This window comes from Gavialis gangeticus, unplaced genomic scaffold, assembly GCF_001723915.1.
Source record: "Gavialis gangeticus isolate Ggan-Ray unplaced genomic scaffold, GavGan_comp1, whole genome shotgun sequence".
Taxonomy (NCBI): Eukaryota; Metazoa; Chordata; order Crocodylia; family Gavialidae; genus Gavialis; species Gavialis gangeticus.
This window is the reverse complement of record NW_017729022.1, coordinates 163147300-163165417: the sequence shown is the minus strand read 5'-3', so window position 1 is coordinate 163165417 and position 18118 is coordinate 163147300. Positions and strand designations below refer to the sequence as shown.

The 18118-nt window shown below is 41.3% G+C and overlaps 1 long non-coding RNA gene across 2 annotated transcripts; it reads right to left on the bottom strand.

Annotated features, from left to right (window-relative positions):
• Positions 1-433: 433 nt before the first annotated feature.
• Positions 434-17690, bottom strand: LOC109296843. 2 transcript variants are annotated; one of them, XR_002097075.1, is made up of 3 exons: positions 17488-17690; positions 5399-6915; positions 434-1532 (listed from the first exon to the last, which is right to left on the bottom strand). It is a non-coding gene; the product is annotated as an uncharacterized LOC109296843 (long non-coding RNA). The 2 variants fall into 2 exon arrangements; XR_002097074.1 differs by lacking the exon at positions 17488-17690 and having other exon boundaries at positions 5399-8703.
• Positions 17691-18118: the final 428 nt, after the last annotated feature.

The window sequence follows — 18118 nt, the reverse complement described above, 5'->3', positions numbered from 1 at the left end:
TCATGTGATACCAGCATTCATTGTGTGCAGAACAGTTTAATGGAAGCCTTGGTTTGGTTTTGTTTTTCTTTAGTCCTGAGAACAAAAAGAAATGTCTCAAGGAAAGTGCAAAATGGAATTCAAAAAGAACAATGGAATTGGGTTTGATTTGTTTAATTCTGAAATCAAGGTCACTTAAAAGTACTACAGCTTTTATTTGTTTTATTTTCTTTTAGGGTTTTTTTTTTCTTTTGGCAACATCTTTCTTTTCATTTGATGGTCCTGTCATCCCCAGAACTGTATATGTTACTGATCCTGCCTGTATTCAAAGCTGTTATTAAGTGGAGTCTTTTAGATTTTAGAGAAATGATAATGGTTCCAAAGATGACAGAAAGTGGCAGCTGGTGACAAAAAACCCCCTTGATAAGACGACAACAGTAAATCAAACTACCGCCACTTTTTCGTTTCATGTTTGTTAATACCACCTCGCCTTTTGAAGTTTAAAGCAAGGTTCAAAAGAGCCAGGTGCTGAATCATAATATTAAAGCAAGTAAGGAGCTCCATGAAAGAGAGGAGATCTGAGAGGGGAAAGCAACAAACACGGCTTTCAACTGCCTTTTGTCGGCCTTTCTGCAGATGTCACCAGTTGTTATCCCCAGCAGAGGCTTCAAGCTTGTAGCAGTGCCTCTGGCTGATTCCAACTCAACGTTTCAAGTGTCAATCAAAAAGGAAGGACGCAGCTTAGGTCCTGGTCATTGTCCTGTGAAAAGAGCCAAGCATTTAACATTGATTTAGCTCCCTCAATATACAAAGATAGAGCCAGCTTTGTGCAGCAAAAGGGCCTTTGGCAAGGTTGCTTGTAGAGCAATTCCATCGCATCCGATGCTCCTTGGTTTAGCTGTCACACTGCAGTGTCTGGAGTCCATGAAAAGTTATTCAGGAATGAGTGATCAAATTAAAAAGAAATAACATGCTTTCCTAAATAGCAATGCAAGCTATAGAAAATGCTTTTAGCATCATTTAGTCTTGAAAGCTTTTTAAAATAAAACTATTTCAAGCTTTAAAGTAGCATTTAACAAGGAGAATTAGATGTTTTAGGACAAGACAGGGCCCTTGTGAAACCTGTCTTCATCAGCCTTTAAGAGCAGTTGTATCCAAAATAATTTTTTGGTCAAGTTTTGCTTAGTTTGTGTTAAAATTACTTATATTTTACTGCTGTCCATGCACTTCATTACCCTTTTCAGTAGGAAAAAATCTCCTGAATGAATTCCACTACTGTCTCTCTCAGCTTCCTGGCATATGACTCTGTGCCTTTTTCTTGTGTCAGATTGTTGCCTGCCTCTGTCTCTCCTGATTTTTTTCAAAATCCCTCCATAATTTTATTGCCAGCCAGTGCATTTCTAGTTTGGCTTTTACTCTGAATTTGAGGTGAGCAAAGCAAGTCACTTGGCATTATCATGGATATAGCAGGTTGTGGTACCTCTTGAAACATCTAGCAGTCTCTCTTGTGGAGGGGAATAACCCTGTGAATGTAGCAAGAAACCACACCTTTGCTGCACACACACACACACAAAAAGAAAATAAACTAAGTCAATGTAAAGCAATTTCATCATCTGCTTTAAATCATGTGGAATTCATATAAGTGAAGAGAAGCAAGTTATTTCATTATAAGATTTTCCCTTAAAACTCTGTGCTATGAGAGAAGGGACATGGGACTACATAGACTCCTGTATGATGGTTATTATTATGGTCTTTATTCACCAAAGTATTTATGAGTGTACCTAACTTGAAGCCTACAAATAAGTCTGGTAGAGATATAGGAAAAGGCTTTGTTGAAGAATCTTGATATTTTGAACACATTTCTATTTTGCATGGTGGCATGCATTTTCTGTGTCACCACCATTGTATTGACATCTTTATTCAAATCTTGTTTGGAAATACTGGTAAAATATTGGTTTAAAAGAGCATAGACAATATTATTTGGAATGGAAAATTTCAATAATGTCAATGGGTTTTCATTTAAAGAATTCACTTTAAGAAACACGGTCATTTTTCATTAAAATCATTTTCTGTAAAATACACTGACCAGCCCATTCATGAGCAGTCCCTTTGAAGACAGGGGGAATACTAAAGCTAGGCATGTGCCTACGTGCCTTGGTGAATCAAGGGCTAAATTGCTTTTCTCCCTTTTCCTGCCGCAAATATTGCATGGATCCTCTAGAGTGAGTTCTGTACCGACAATCTGCATCACAGGCTTAGGCACTTTATATTACCAACAAATACTGTTAAAAAAACCACAGTTTATTCAAATAAGTAATTAATGCAAGTTCTGCTTTATTTTTAAATGTCCCTATATTGGCATGCACATATACTTAGATAATCCCAGCTGGTACTCATTATACTTTGTTGTAGTCAGTTAACAAATAAATTGATTAATTGAGAAGAGCATTTCTGTTTTTCACTTGGATTTCTAAGTATATTTGCATTGTTTGAGTTTGTGCATTCACTTTCCATCGAACATTCATGCAATCAACCTTCACTTGCAGAAAACAAGACCGAAACGCACATATTCTAATACTCACAGATAGACAATAGCACCAGAAACATGGTCATGAGAGTTGGGGTCCTCAAGGGAAAGAATGTAGCTCATTCTTCATGCTGACTCAGGAGAGTATATGGGCATACAGCCTCAACTTTCTGCTTTGTGCTAGTACGCAGCACCACTACTATGTGGGGAAGAGCAGGCTTCAAAGAGCTGCTGTGTAGCCATGACACCCACATGGGTGGAAGTTTGGCTTTGCCATCCCCAATGCACCTGGTGGGACAGCAGTGCCAGCACTGTGCCAGGTGTCCACCTGACTCAGTGTCCTCCTTGCCCAGATCAGCAGGGAGGGCAGCAGATGTGACAATCTGATTCCCAGCCTGCTCCCTGGGCAACACAAGAATCCACTGCACTTCCACTGGGAAATTTGGAACTTGACAGCCAAGCCCTAAGTTGTGAATGGAAATAATGCGTTCCCACTCACACTCGTTCAAAATTTAGCCCAGTGAGAAAGTTGCTATTCAGCACTTGTTATTTATTTATATCCTACTTTAAAAGTCTTGATTATTTAATCAAGGAGGAGAAGCAACCCCACATCACCAAGGCAACTAGTCATCAGGGATCTGGGTTTTCTGTTTGCCACAGAAAAATATGGTAAAACCCAAATTTTCTCATTTTAATGAGAAATACCAAGATTTTCTCATTCTGAGGAAAAAAAACCCCTGGATTTCCTCCTTTAAAGAAGAGAAACATGGGAAGAGTGGATTTCCCCTTGCAGGCTGGCAGAGTTCCAGCCTGCAAGAGGCTGTGGGGAGCAAAAAGAGGGTGGTCAGGAAGGGGACGCCATGTGCATGTGCACACTCACATGTGCACATGGCCACCAGGCAGCCTGGAGAGCAGCTTCCACAGGTAAGTCTGGCTGTAGGGGTGGGGATTGAGGCCCCCATAGTGAGGGAGGGAGTTGGGCAGGGCTGAGGCTGGGGCTGCTGCTCAGCTGCGGCAGTGTGGGGGGTTTGGGGCCCGGGGCTGGAATGCGCGGCTGCAGGGCCCGGGTGGGGAGTGGCATGGGGCTGCAGGCAGCTTGTCTGTGGGGCAGCAGGCTGGCTCCCTGCCGCTGCGTGCATTCTCAGGGTAGCATGGGGGGGCACATGCCTCCCAGATCTGTGCACATAGTGGGTGGAGGTGTGGGGTGCAGGCTGCCCTCTGTGGGCTCAGGGCTCCCCACCCTGCTCCCCTCCCTCTGGAGCCTCTGTGGCCCAGCAGGTGGGACACAGTTCGGCAGGGCAGAGTGGGGCAGGGAAGCTCAGTGCTGCTGCCGCATGCCCCACACTGCCTGTCCAGCAGCAGCACAGAGTTGTGCCCCTTGCTGCTTCTTGGAGGACAAGAGGCGCCTTGCCATGGCAGCACAGAGCTCCCAGCAGTGGCAACAAGCTTCCCCACCCGTCCCCACTCTGCCCTGCTGCACCAGGTCCCGTCTCTGCTGGGCCGCTGAGGCCTCAGGGGGAGGGCAGAAGGGCAGGGAGCCCTGAGCCCACAGCTGGCAGCCTGAATTTGCTCCCACCGTGGGCTCCACTCCAGCCATGCCTCCCATGGGCAGCAGCCAGGGCTCAGGCACTCCTGCAGGGGGCAAGAGGCTGTGGATCCAGGTCCCTGGCCCCATAGCCCTGGCAGCGGGTGGTCCCCTCCAGCAGGGCTGGGAGGGGCGGAGGGCTGTAGGTGCACCAGTGAGGGGCACCAGCAGGGCCCAGAGGGCTTTGGGTCAAGGGTGAGGGGCAATGGTATGGGCAGGGCACTGGCATATCAGGGCTGCTCAGCACCACAAAGCAGCTGTGGGGAAGACCCACAACTGGACCTGCGTCAAACACCAGAATTTATAGGTATATATTAGAATTAATTTTATTATAGTGATTGAGGCACTGGTAGGCTTTCAAATTGCTTTAAAATTGTAAATATAGCAATAAAACATTTTTGCTCAACTGATACCTATATATATATATAAAATATATATATTATATTATATAATATATATATATATATATTAGAGAGAGAGAGAGAAAGAGAGAGTTTAGTATATATAGTATACTCTGTGTGTGTGTGTACATAAACACATACTATATATATATATATCTATAGATATATATATATATATAGTATGGCATTTCATTTTAATCACAGAAAAACACAGATTTGGGGGGGCTTAATCACAGAATGTGCAAAGATTATATTTTATCAGAGAATTTGTGTTTTTTAAACAGAGAAAACTAGAATCCCAGGTAGTCATACTTCATGAACAACTAACCCGAACAGTTTATGAAAAGACCATAGGCAGAAAATTATTCCTGCCAACTATTTGGTGAATACTTATGACAGATAATGAGACCAGGAGTTCGACAAAGCAATTCACAAACAAAATTTAAAATTGACTGAATTTATCAGATAATTTATTCTGAGCAAATAATTCCACCACCTCTGCCACTGGGTAATTGAATTCAAAAACCAGGAAAAATTCAATGGAAAAAAATCATTAGATAATTTGGAATAATTAATATATTTGCAAGAACCACAATCCAGTTGCTATGAAAGAGAAGCAAAATTTCTCTCAAGACTTGCTTCTTGTATACTCTTTTGCCATCTCTGTTAAATCAAATAAATATCCCTAAAGGCAAATCGTACCCATTTTGCAGATGGAGAAACTTCGGCACTGGGAGACTGAATTATTTGCCTATTGCATGGTAAATTTGCCCCCTTGTCCTTTCAAGTCCCCAGTCAACAGACTTCTCAAGTACTCTCAATCCCTTTCTCCCTTCTCTTTCCCCTTTTCCATCTACCCCACACACTTTAAGTTACTTGTTTTTCTCTCCCTCAAACTTGGCTTACCTTCATTGCCCACATCTTTGATCCTGCTGTTGCATTGCTAAGCTCTTCTGTAGAAAGTCCTGCCACCACCTGGATTCCCATCACAACAGATTTATTCTTCTCTTCTTCAGTTGTACCATCTCCCTTGCTGAGTAGTGTGACATCACTGACTCCCATACAGACAATCCAAACCACCCATTTATCTTTTCTGAGCCCTTGGTAAATGCACTAACCCAAGCTCTTTTAAGTGCTTCAAAGATATGTAAAGATTTGCCATTATCCTTCCTTTCTCCGCTCCTTTCTGTTCCCCCTTTCCACTCCCTCTTTTTATACCAATCCTGATATGTTTTGCTTTTACTTTTAACCAGTGCATCTAGCCCAGCAAACCCAGCCCCTCATGCCTCCTGACCTCTCCTGTCTCCACTCTCACTCCCTCCTTCACCTTTCTTTGCAGACTCTCAGTCTTTCCAGCTTCCTTTGACTCACAATACAATCACACTATGGTTGTCACTGTTATAAAAATCTAATTCTTGCCTTTACCTGCCTCTTCAGTTACAGCCTTCTGAATTCTAACTAATTGAATACACTTTCTACAACTGTTACCATAAGTTCCCCTCCTCAGAGTGCACCCTAGACTCTTTCCAATCCATCTTCCACTAGGCTCTCTCTTACTTCAGGATCTCATTAAAGTCTCTGATGGCCCCTCTTAACCCCTATAACTTTTAGGCCATCTTCACTTGCCTTCACTTCCTGTCTTCCTTCAGCACCATCAATTGTATGCCGCTGCTTGAAATCGTGGCATCCTTTACCTTCTGGGCAGGGCATAATATGCATCCATCATCCTTTGGTTCTCCTTTTACCTTTCTGATTGTTCTTGCAGCACCTCATCCAGGGATTCTTTTCCCATTTTCTACCCATTTCGGATCTATTCTTTGTCATCTTTTCCACTGACCGCCCATCTCTCCGTCCTTTTATCTACTTCCATTGCTTCAGCTATCACCTTTGCGTTGGTAGCAAACACATTAATCTTTCTAGCCTGGCCTGTCTCCATCCAATTTGGTCTGTCTTTCTGTCAGTTTTCCCTAGATGTACTATCATGTATTTAAATGGAACCTTAACTCACCTCCCAACTCCTGCTTTCCTTTCTGTCACCACTGCTCTCTCAAACCTATAATTTGCACATCATATTTTTACTCAGCCCCCCTCCTTCTTTAGCTCCACATCTGTAGGCCATACCCACATCCCTGCTGCTTCTTCCTCCACAACATCCAAAATCCAATCTTTTCCTCTGTCCACACTGATAATGATTTCCCTCCTTATCTACTACAACCTCCTCTCTGACCTTTTTGTGCTGACCTTGCCTCATTCAAGTCCAATCAAAACCCTGCTGCTAAGATCCTCTCCCTGGCAGATTGTTTAATTAGGTCTCCCACAAAACAGACCCTGGTTTACTTTAGGAATTGTATGAGCAAGAACTCTAAGAATTTAATTTAATTCCATAGTTCTGATCATGTCACACTTCTGACTTGATTAAGAAGCTGATGCAGGATGGAGGGATTTCAACCGAGGATTGTTAGTTCACGACTGTGGATGGAAAGAATACAGCACAACAAAGAGTTATGGTTTGTCCCTTGATTCAAAACTATAATTTGTTATTAACAGGCTTTCCAGTGATTACCCGGTATAAAAGTCTCATCTTTTGGATAGTGTTATAGCAAAACCCAATTGCACTTTGATTTCAAAATTTCTTATAGTCTGTATACAGTACCAAATCTGTATTATTCCATTTCATGGTTGATTTATTTAACAGTAGACAGAGGTAAAACATCCAGGACCATCTTATTAGGACTCTCTGGATTTCTTACCACTTATTGTGGTGTTATCTGGATTTTCCTGAAGGATCTGGCTGGTAAGAACAGTGTTTATCTTTCTCTCTATGAGGTGCTGCATTTTGGTAATGATACAATACTTAGTCTTCCTTCTTAGGCTCTGTCTTCCATCTTCTGTTCAGTAAGTACACAGTTGTTGGAGTAGCCTGTAGTTGGAAGGCTTAAAATGGACATCCTAATTCTCTAAACTCAGGCATTCTCTGCAGACCCTACTGTTTAAGAACCTCACTTTTCAGGCTTGCAAAGAAGAAGCTTTCTCTCTGAAACTCTGCTCATTTCTGTATTTCAGTGGGTGTTAGTGTATTTGCTCAGATAATACAAAAGACAGTGAAGAGATGTCCTTCAGCAAGCACTGAGGAAAATAGAGAGCATACAGTGGGAAGAAATGCAAAATGTGATAATTTGGAAGGACTAACTGAGACTCCTTGATGTGAGTTGCAATCTGCATTTTTAGCAGGGAACCAACTGCTTTATTTTGTGTATCCTACCCAAACTTACTATGCTTACTCCTTGAGTTGAGAATGAATTTTCTGAGAATTTGCAAGTAAAGCTGTTAATTAATTTAAGAATTAAAATTAATTCCAAATCAGAATATATAAGAAATCTATATCTGTGTTTTCTTTGTCCCACATAACCTTATGAACAGAACAACACAAACATCTCAGACCTTTCACATACTTCAAATGAATTGAAAGCCTGCGCACTGAAAATTTTTGAAAAAATTGAATTGTAATTAAATCAAGTTTATATAGATTGCTGTGATTATGTATATTACAGAGAGTTTCAAGTCAACTGCTCAGAAAACTCATAAGAGTTGTCATATCAGTGACAACTCAGCCAATCACCTCCCTATTTCTACAACTAATTTGCTTGCAACAGTTCTTTGGTTGCAACGACTCATAGTACAAGGTCATATATGGCAAGAATTCTCTTTGGCAAAATTGTTGCTATTCTTGAAATATTGTGTGACTGCCAGCTAGGCTACACTTTAGTACATGCATAGGTCCCAGTGGCTCTCCTGCCACATCTACATTGCTGTTGGAGCACAGAAGAAAAACCTTAAAACACATTGATTAAAGGACTCAGAGATTGGACTGTCCTGCTATTTTTCCCTGCTATTCTTTAGATAACATCTCTCTCATTATTATTAATAAACTCTTTGGGGTGGGGGGTAAAAACAGAAACCCTCTAATCAATAAATCAGTTACAAATTTAGGGCCAGGTTCACCTGTATGTCTGCCATTTTGTTTGGTAAATGCACCTTAATTTCCACTCTATCTTGAGTAGTTTAATACTTTGTGCCAAAAGTTTGTGTTTAAAAAAATACACATGGCAAATCTTTCAGCATTGGGGGTGATCCCTCATGGTTGAGGTTGATTACTCCCATGGGTCAAGTAAAGGGCCGTAAATGAGTTTGTTGATGGCTAAGAAGGCTGATTCTAGAGTCTCAGACTCTCTAACAAATGCCACAGGTGGTGGTTACAGAAAGGGTCCGACCACGAATTTCTCCATCTTGTTTCCTTTCCTTCTGTTTCTGTCATTTTTCCACCTCTAGGGCAAGTTGATTTTTCTTACAAGTTGTCACCATGTAGACGAGTCCCAAACTTGTGGTGTCAATGCCACACTTAATGTGTGCCTTGAGGGTGTCCTTGAAGCATTTCCTTTGACCCCCCATGTGCTCTTTGTTCTTGGCTAAGTTGGGAGTATAGCAGTTGTTTTGGTAAACAGACATCAGACATGCACACACAATGCCCTATCCACTGCAACTGATGATGAATAATTAATGTTTTCATACAGGTGGTGTTAGCGTCAGTGAAGACATTGGCATTTATGCTACGATCTTCCTACTTTATGCGAATGATCTTCCAGAGGTAGTACTGGTGATGGCATTCAAGGCTTTTCAGGTGGTTCCTGCAGGCCACCCAAGCTTCACAGCCATATAGAAGAGCTGGGATTACCACAGCCTTATATAGTAGGAGCTTTGTTTGAATCCTGATGTCGTGATCATTGAACACACAATGCCTCAGTCTTCTGAAGGCAGAACCGGTACATCGCATCCTGTACTGAATCTCCTTGTCAATGTCGGCCTTCTTTGAGAGATGGCTGCCAAGGTATGCAAAGTATTCAACATTCTCCAGCTCCTGTCCATCAATGAGGATCTTTGCTAGGGGCAGGGGTGAGGGGGAATGACTGGCCCAGAGCAGGATGTTTTTCCAATATTAGGGGTCAGACCCAGGCACTGGTATTCTTGAGAGAAGCAGTTAAGAGCCATTTGTCCTCCTCAGTATGTGCAATCACAGCACAATCATCAGCATGCTGAAGTTCCACGATTGAGGCCTGTCAGGATATCACCATGTATGGGCGCGGACCTCTGAGTCCCATTGACATTCACTTGTTGTTCCTATGCCGGACAGATGCCAGTCAGTTGATTAGGTCAGTGCTCCTCTCAATTCTCTCCTGCCATGACCTGATGAATTAATTAAATTAGAGAGGGGTGATGACTTCCCCAACCTGGTACTGACCATCGCCCATCAAATGCAAGGCCAGGCAAATGAAAAGAAAAACTTCTTGCAACAAAAAAATCCATATAGGGACCCAATGTATCTGCTTGCTCAATTTTCCCCACAGTGCCAGGGTTTTTAGTGGCTGTTGTCCCTCCTGCTCCCACTCAGTCAGCAAATTCTGATCACTGCAGCCACAATTGAATTTTTTTTTCTTGCTTCAAAAATTGGCATCTTGCTGGCTTAATTAGCCGCCCGCTACAGCAAATTAATGTGGAAACACATTTACAAGCTCCCCCCGAGCTCTATAGACCCTGTGGGTCTGCTGCCCTGTTCCCAGAGACTTCAGTCCAGACTGGCAGTGGAGCGATTGCCCTGTCTGCTGGCCCTGTCTTCCCCTTCTCACCTCCTGTTTCCCGTGTGGCACATAGTGCTGGAAATAGCTCCTGGAGCCTGGGCAGAGCCAATCTGGCTCAGCTGGTGAGTTGGTAAGGCTGACCCTGGGTGGATTGGACGCTCCCTCCTGAGCATGGCCACACTGCTACTGCTGGATGCGCCCCTCTGACCAGGGAATTCCCCTGGGCAGGTATCGTAGATCTTCCCACAAGGCCAAAGTAACTCTGGTTTTGACACGAAAGTGGGAGAGACTGAAAAGGTTTCCATCCATCCTCTCCTACACTCAGTGCTGATGCCATGTGGCAAACAGTCACAGATCAGCATCTTGATGACCTCAAGAAAGGTGGAAAACAAAATTGGTGCAATCATGCAGCCCTGTGTGACACCAGTTTGAATAACAAAGAACTCTGTAGCAGAGCCACTGCATAGGACAGAGGTAGTCATGTAGTCATGAAGGAGTCTTAGGATGGTGATAAATTTCCCCGGGGAACCAAACTTCAATAAGATCTTCCATAGATCATCATGGTTAACAGAGTCAAAGGCTTTGGTCAAATAAAAAAAAAGCCATATACAGTTCCTGATGTTGTTCTCGGCATTTTTCCTGGATCTGCCAGGCTGCAAAAATCATGTCCATGGTGCCTATCAATGGTCTGAAGCCTCATTGAGACTTAGGAAGGATTTCTATAGAAAGAGGGCGTAGTCAATTCAGCAGAATTTGAGCAGGGATCTTCTCAGCAATGGAGAGAAGGGCAATACCTCAATAGTTTCCACAGCCAGACTTACCTCCCTTTTAAAAAATGTCGACAATATTGGCATTCCTTAGCTCAGTGGGAATTTCCTCAATGTTCTAGATTTTGAGAAAGAGATTTTGGCAAATCTTCATATCACTGATGAAATAACATTGTAGCATTCTCTTTGGGCTTCTTGTTTAGTGGCTCTATGATATTTTTAATATTTCTAAAAAGCTAAGGAAATTCCCAGATAAGAATAGTACCATAACATGAATTTATATCTGTATGTATAAGCAAGAAGGCTAAAAAAAGTGGGGGGCATTGCAGGGATGGTATATTTATCCCCAAATTGAGCATTACAAAACAGGAAACAGAGTTACAGCTAAAACATTCAAGTAAAATTTAAATAGATGTTTAAATAGATCAAAGAAACCAGAGATCTTTAATCTTACCCTGTGGCAATAACTGGAGGGGAAATATATGGAAAAATGGAATTTGTCTTTTACAAAATCAGTTCAATTCAACACTAAAATTCCTTCATCATAATCAACATTTGTTATTGTAATATGAGCAAAGCAGAATTAATGTTTGGGTTCTCTGTTGTCTCGTTCAACGTACTGAGCTTGTCTCTGCTCCATCCCTGCCTTCCCATGTCTGTTTCTCTTTACCCTTCTAACATCTTATTTATCTTCCTCTCTCTCCTAGCCCTCACGGGGCCAAACATAGTCACAATGTAAGCAAGCGTAACTTACTACAGTCAATGGGGTAGCCCCCTACTTACCCAAGGGCTGGATTTGGCCTACTGCAGTAGGTGAATGGCCAGTGGAATTCTACTCCTGTCCTTCTTTAACTAACTCTATCTAACAAATATTGTCACTCAGGGAATTAAAGGTCTCTCTGACAGTTTCACAGTATTATTTGCTCTCTTCCTGTGTGATTGTGCTTTCCTTTCATTCAAACACCCAGAAAAATGCATCACTCGTAGCCACTCTGATGGCCCAATATATTCAATCCCAACCTTCATGGTTCTAATGTGGTTGCCCCTATGAATATTATATCTGTGAACTCTATTTTCCTCAGAGGTCAAAGGAAGATAAATCCCAGAAGCAATTGTGTATAAGCAAGTACACACAAGTATCTTGCATATCAGTTTAAAAACTTTTTTGAACAGCAAATGCTGTATATTATCTCCTTAGAGGTCATAAGATTATGTATTTACATTCTTCAGTGCAGTGGAAGTTAATGCTTCTGGTTGCCATTGTGTCCTATGGAAATAATGGCTTCTGGCCACCACAGGTTAGTAGATGCAAACAACAGAATGCAAGACAACTGCTTTGCTAGTGCACGAACCATTGTGCATCCAGTGGCTCCTGCCTTATCCATAAAGAATGATGGCCTGAAAGTATCAGTGGAAAAATTATACAGTCGAGGGAGTGTCAGGGATACAACACTTAAGATGCAATTCATAATTTCATTTTACATCAGGACTTCCTTTTTTAACTATAATTACAATATATCATCTAACATAAGTGCCTCTCTATTACCAGCTTTGTTGAAAGCTGCAGAACAGAGAAATAAAGTTTAATTTACTTCTATTTCTGAATACAGTATTCAGTATTTGCACTGTTCTTTCATTACCAAATTTCACCATGACCACACTGTGGTGAATATTTTGACTTGTCTGCTACCCTATAAACATCCCATTGAGCTGTACAGTATTTTCAGTAACTTGGTACACCACAGTTTATAACCCACCACTACATCAAAAGATTACAGTCATCATCACCTCCTATTGCTCATTGCTGTGTGAAGGTCTTGTGACGATGCCTCCAGCCATCTTTTTTCAAAGCCAATATGACTGCAAAGGATAGCAGGTCATTGGTCTGTTGTTATTGTTTGTGTCTCTAAAGTTAATAATTAGAGATATTATATTCATCCCTTTCATTGAAGAATTTTCAGGAACTACCCATGAGGCAACTAGTATTATACCTATTTTATAGTTGGAAAAAATGAGGCAGATAGGGTTTGAGAGCCAGTTTTTTATAACTGACAAATTGTGGTTGATGCTTCTGGTTTTGATTACCCAAGTTGAAGCACATATGGGCAGGATTTTCAGACCAACTGAATACCCACAACCTCAGCTGAAGTCAAAGGAAGCTTCAAGTACTCAGCAGCTCTGGAAATAAAGATCTCAGGATTTCAAAAAGCTGAGGTAACACCAATTAGTGGACTCAACTGAAAACTGTGGCCTAAATTACTTGCCTGACATAACAAAGTTGTGCTCTGAAGTTGTGCTCAGAAACCAAGAATCTTGAGCTTTGGGCCTTTGTATTAAGCACTACACATTAGAACTACATCAATAATTGTTTTTTCAGGTCAGTGGTCAAACTGAAAAACTGCAGAGAAAAAAATTGTTCTGAGCTGCACTGAAAACATTTCTTTTCCTTTTTTGTTTGTTTTGTTTTAGAGGAATAGAAAAAGTCATTTCTAATCGAATAATACTCTTCCTTTTGGACATTTTTTATTACAAAACACTGAAAATTTATAAAGAAACCTAAACTCACAAGGGAACTTAGATGATATTCACAAAATTGAGAAAGGTGTTGGCCTCTCTTGAACTCAGATGCCCACTGGTTAGGACACTAATGAGGAGACCCAGCAGGAGACCAGATTCAAGATCGAGCTTGATGCAAAGAGGTTATTTGTCTTCAAGTATTGCCATAGAATGTAAGGGGGGAAAGGGGATGGGATTTCATAGATTTCACAGACATTAGGGGCTGGAAGGGACCTCATGAGATCATCGGGTCCAGCCCCCCTGCCACAGGCAGGAAGTCAGCTGGGATCAAGTGACCCCAGCAAGAAATATATCCACCTGTTTTTTGAAAGAGTCCAGGTGCTTGCACCACCTCTGGGGGGAGTTTGTTCCAGACCCTGGACACATGTGCCATAAAGAACTGTTTTCTTATGTCTAATTTAAATCGGCCTTCTTGAAGTTTACGGCTGTTAGACCTTGTTATCCCTTTGGGAGCTCTGGTGAACAAATGTTCTCCCAGGCCCTGTTGTACCCTTCTTACGAAGTTGTAGGCTGCCACCAGGTCCCCCCAGGCCTTCTCTTCTCCAGACTGAAGAGTCCCAAGTCTCTCAGCCTCTCCTCGTACGGCCTTCCTTCCAGGCTTTGGATCATATGAGTGGCTCTCCTCTGCAGTCTCTCAAGCTTCTCCACATCCTTCCTGAAGTGGGGCAGTGGCCAATACCAGATGCCATACTCCAGCTGCAGTTTCACCAGGACCAAGTGAAGTGGGAGGATGACTTCCCTGATTTTGCTTGAGATGCATTGGTGGATGCACGCCAGAGTTTGGTTTGCTTTGCCAGCCACAGCATTGTATTGGTGGCTCATATTCATCTTGGGGTCAGTCAAGACCCCCAAGTCCCTTTCAGTCATGGTACTAGCATAGCACTCCTGAGTCTCTAAGTATGCTGAGGGTTCTTCCTACCAAAGTGCAGCACCTTACACTTTTCTACATTGAAGGCCATCAGGTTTTGGTCAGCCTACCTTGAGAACATGTCCAAATCAGCCTGTATCCTTAGCCTGTCCTGTGGAGTGACCTCCCTCCCCCATAATTTGGTATCATCCACGAACTTGGCCAGTTCACATCTGACTCCTGAATCCAGATCATTGATGAAGATGTTAAAGAGTACTGGCCCAAGTACCAAGCCCTGAGGGACTCCACTGGTCACCCTGTGCCACGTTGATTTGCTCCCATCCACTAGTACTCTTTGGGTCTGACCCCGTAGCCAGTTGCTTAGCCATCAGAATGGGATCTTCTTCATCAGTTTTAGGGGTTGTGCCCAAGTCCCTTATTTAGTCTAGATCCAACATATCAAAATGGTCTGCTGCAGAAGTGTTGAAATGTTTCATATTTTCCTTTTCAAACAAAATGATTTACCAAATTCATAAATAGTTTTGCTTGCCCCAAACCTGTGTTTTTCATTGAATTATTCATTTCTTCCTTTTCTATCAGACTTCTTCCAGATGGGCTCCTTCCATTATCAGACTTTGCTCCCTGGTACATGCAGTCCACCAAAGTGCTTCATCTTTTTTTACACTGCAATACTGTCTTTTCAGTCTTGAAAATAGCATCCATCTTTACTGTGTGTCCCTTTGATTCCAAGTATACGTTTCCTACACATCCTTGTCCAGTTCTTTGTTTTTGTTTCATCATGTAGCTCCCTTGTTTCTACATCATACTTTCATAGCTGTTAGCTCTTTGGAGAAGTGTGAAGAGTTATTCAAATACATCCCTTCATGGCAATACCACGATTTTGCTAAATTTCCTATGGATCTCTATTAAGCCTTCAATCTTCATTCTCGTTGCATGGTTTCCAGAATGTCATATTACATACATATTATATCCTTGTCAAACACTCAGAATTGCAAGTTCCAATATTCAAATATGAGGCTCCCTAAATAAAAACAAAGTCAACAACAGCAGCAGCAACATTAAGAATACATCTAGTATTCTTTCTATTTGCCTTCTCCATTTTTGCACCTTTAGCATTGATATTTTCCAGAATTTCTTTATGATTTCAAGGTCTAAAGACTCACCTTTAAAAAAAAAATCAAAGCTGAGAGTCTAATGTATTCATATGACTCCAAGGCCAATGCTTTAAGAGACTTGCAATAAAACTACCAGAGTTGGTAACACTGAAACTGAAAAAACAAGGGTTATCTATGAAAAAAAATGATGTACACATGTAGTTCCATTTATTCCAATGGATCATGTACATGAAGTTAGTCATACATGTAAATGCTTGCAGAACAGGCCTTCACATAGTAACATGTCTTTTAAAATATTATTGAATGCCAGTAAAAGCTGATAACTAACCTGTGTAAACAAAACCTGTCAAAATATTTTCACTTTAATTTTGATCTTACCATTATGCCAGCAAGAAGTTTATTATAACTAAAAGGATTGTAACATTACTTTACTTTGATTACTTTGATAGTTACTTTAAAAATATTCTGGGGCCAGCTGGTCTGTCTTCTCAGCTGGTGCAAATTGGCATTCCTCCAATCTCTCATGAGATAATGTGAAGGAGGCTGCTAGTAACATTTGGATCTACATTTACAGCAAATCAAAACAGTACCACAGCCTAGTTTTCTCACTGATTTCAGTAGAGCTACACACATTTACATCAGTTGAGGATCTAGCTTCTTGTGTATTTGCTAATTCATGGACGTTACGAGCAGATATTACTTTTCCTCTGAACGCTTTTAATCCAGCATCTTGTTTTCTCATTTCATGGCAGCCACTCTTCCTCATATTCCATCCAAAATTGGCTCTGAAGTTCACTGTCCTCCCCTTTTAGGGTCTCACTTTAGTTTTAATTATGAAACCAACTAGATTTCACCTTTGCTTAAAGTGCTCTCTGGCTTGCTATCTGTAATCACGTTCATTGTGAAACTCAAAGCTAAGTCAAGAATCGTTGCTTTTTCATGGCTCCATCTTTTATATCTGTTGTGTTCGAAAGCAGTCCTTACTGCTTTTGTTGTCATTACTTCTGGGCTTCACTCCATTAGCTAGTGAACGGGACTTCTCTCATTGCTTCCTCTCAGTAAATACTGTAACATTCAGCCTCCTTTCATGCTTGTGCTTTTAAAGAAAGTCTTTGTACGATTAAAGATATGAAATTGCTAGATACAGGCCTGCATTCATTGTTCTCCTTTTAAAGATTTAATCACACTTAATGGCTCTCTTGAAAACTTGAATTTTCCATTTTGATGTTTTTACCCCACTGAAAGAGTTTACTAATAATCTTTTCAAGTGTTTTCTCCTTAAATGAGCTATTCAATAAGTTTAATGCAGAAATGTAAGATTTAGGGGAAAAACAGAAAATAATTTAAAATATATTCTGGGGTATCTTTTCTTGGGTATTGATAGTTGGGGTAGTTCAACTGTCAGCAGAAATGACAGGGAGGACAAACATCCTATCCCAGTTCCAGGAGGCTGCCTGGAGAGAGAAAAAGCCTTTGAGACCAACTCCTAGGTAGCTGTTTCTCCACTTTGAAAGCCCCGACCTGGAAAATCACCCAGTAGTTAATCCTGTCCCATATTATTCAATGTCTGTACATACTCACTGAAAGAGCCATTGAGACCCCAGAGGCCAAAGACCCAGCACAATGTGCCTTCACATCAAATGCAGACCACACCAGCAACCAGCTGTCTGAATACCTAATCAATTCAGCATCTGGGGATGCAGAGGAGCTATCCAAAGCTGAGGAGATGCTCATATAAAGAGGGAAGTAATTAAAAAAAACTCCTTTATAACATTCTGCATTACTGAATGTTGGCACTTTGCAGGCCAGGGGTTCCCGCCACACTCCTTTGTGCAGTCAGGTAATCAGATAGTCATGGTAGCAAAATTCTCTCTCTTTATATACGACAAACCAAAAACAGCACCCAGTCCCATTAGATATGGACCAGGTGGAGGAGGCCCATGCAATTGTGTCCCTGAAGCTTTATTACTACAATATGCTATTTCTAGAAATAAAGCCATACGCACTGTGATAGGAAATGTATCCTCCCATTTACCTAGTAACACAAGTTATTTTGCTCTTTTCAGTGTCTCCATGTTGATTTTTAAAGCCCTTCAAGTTACAGGACTTTCCTGTCTGAGATACCACCTTTTCTTCTTCTAATATGACAATCTGGAACAATAAAAAGACTTGTGTGTGTGAGAAATTGAGTATTTGTAGCAGCTCAACATATGTAGCTGTACAACTTTCTCTTGCAAATTATAAGGGCTGGTGATCTCAACATGTTCAGGACTAAGTGGAAACTTTGTTCCTTTGACTTGCCTTCCCAAACATGTTTTTTTAATCAGTATATGGACAGACAGTCCATACAAAACCATAAATAAGTGCATGAATACAAATATAAACCAAGATATACCTATACACTTACACACTGGAAAGGGAGAAAAGCAATTGCTACTGTTATTTATTTATATGTTCAAATATTTGGCAATTGCTCAAAAAATCAGTGGTGAGGGTCATGTAAGTCAGCAGGTACAAAGATAACAAAATTAAGAGTATAAATTAAATGTAGTAGGGGTAATATTTCATCTAGCTGTCTCAGGGCTTATACCACAACAATAAATCCTGAAATACATTAGATTAGGTAGATTTGATATGCCAATCTTCTCTTAAATATTTTGGGTCTG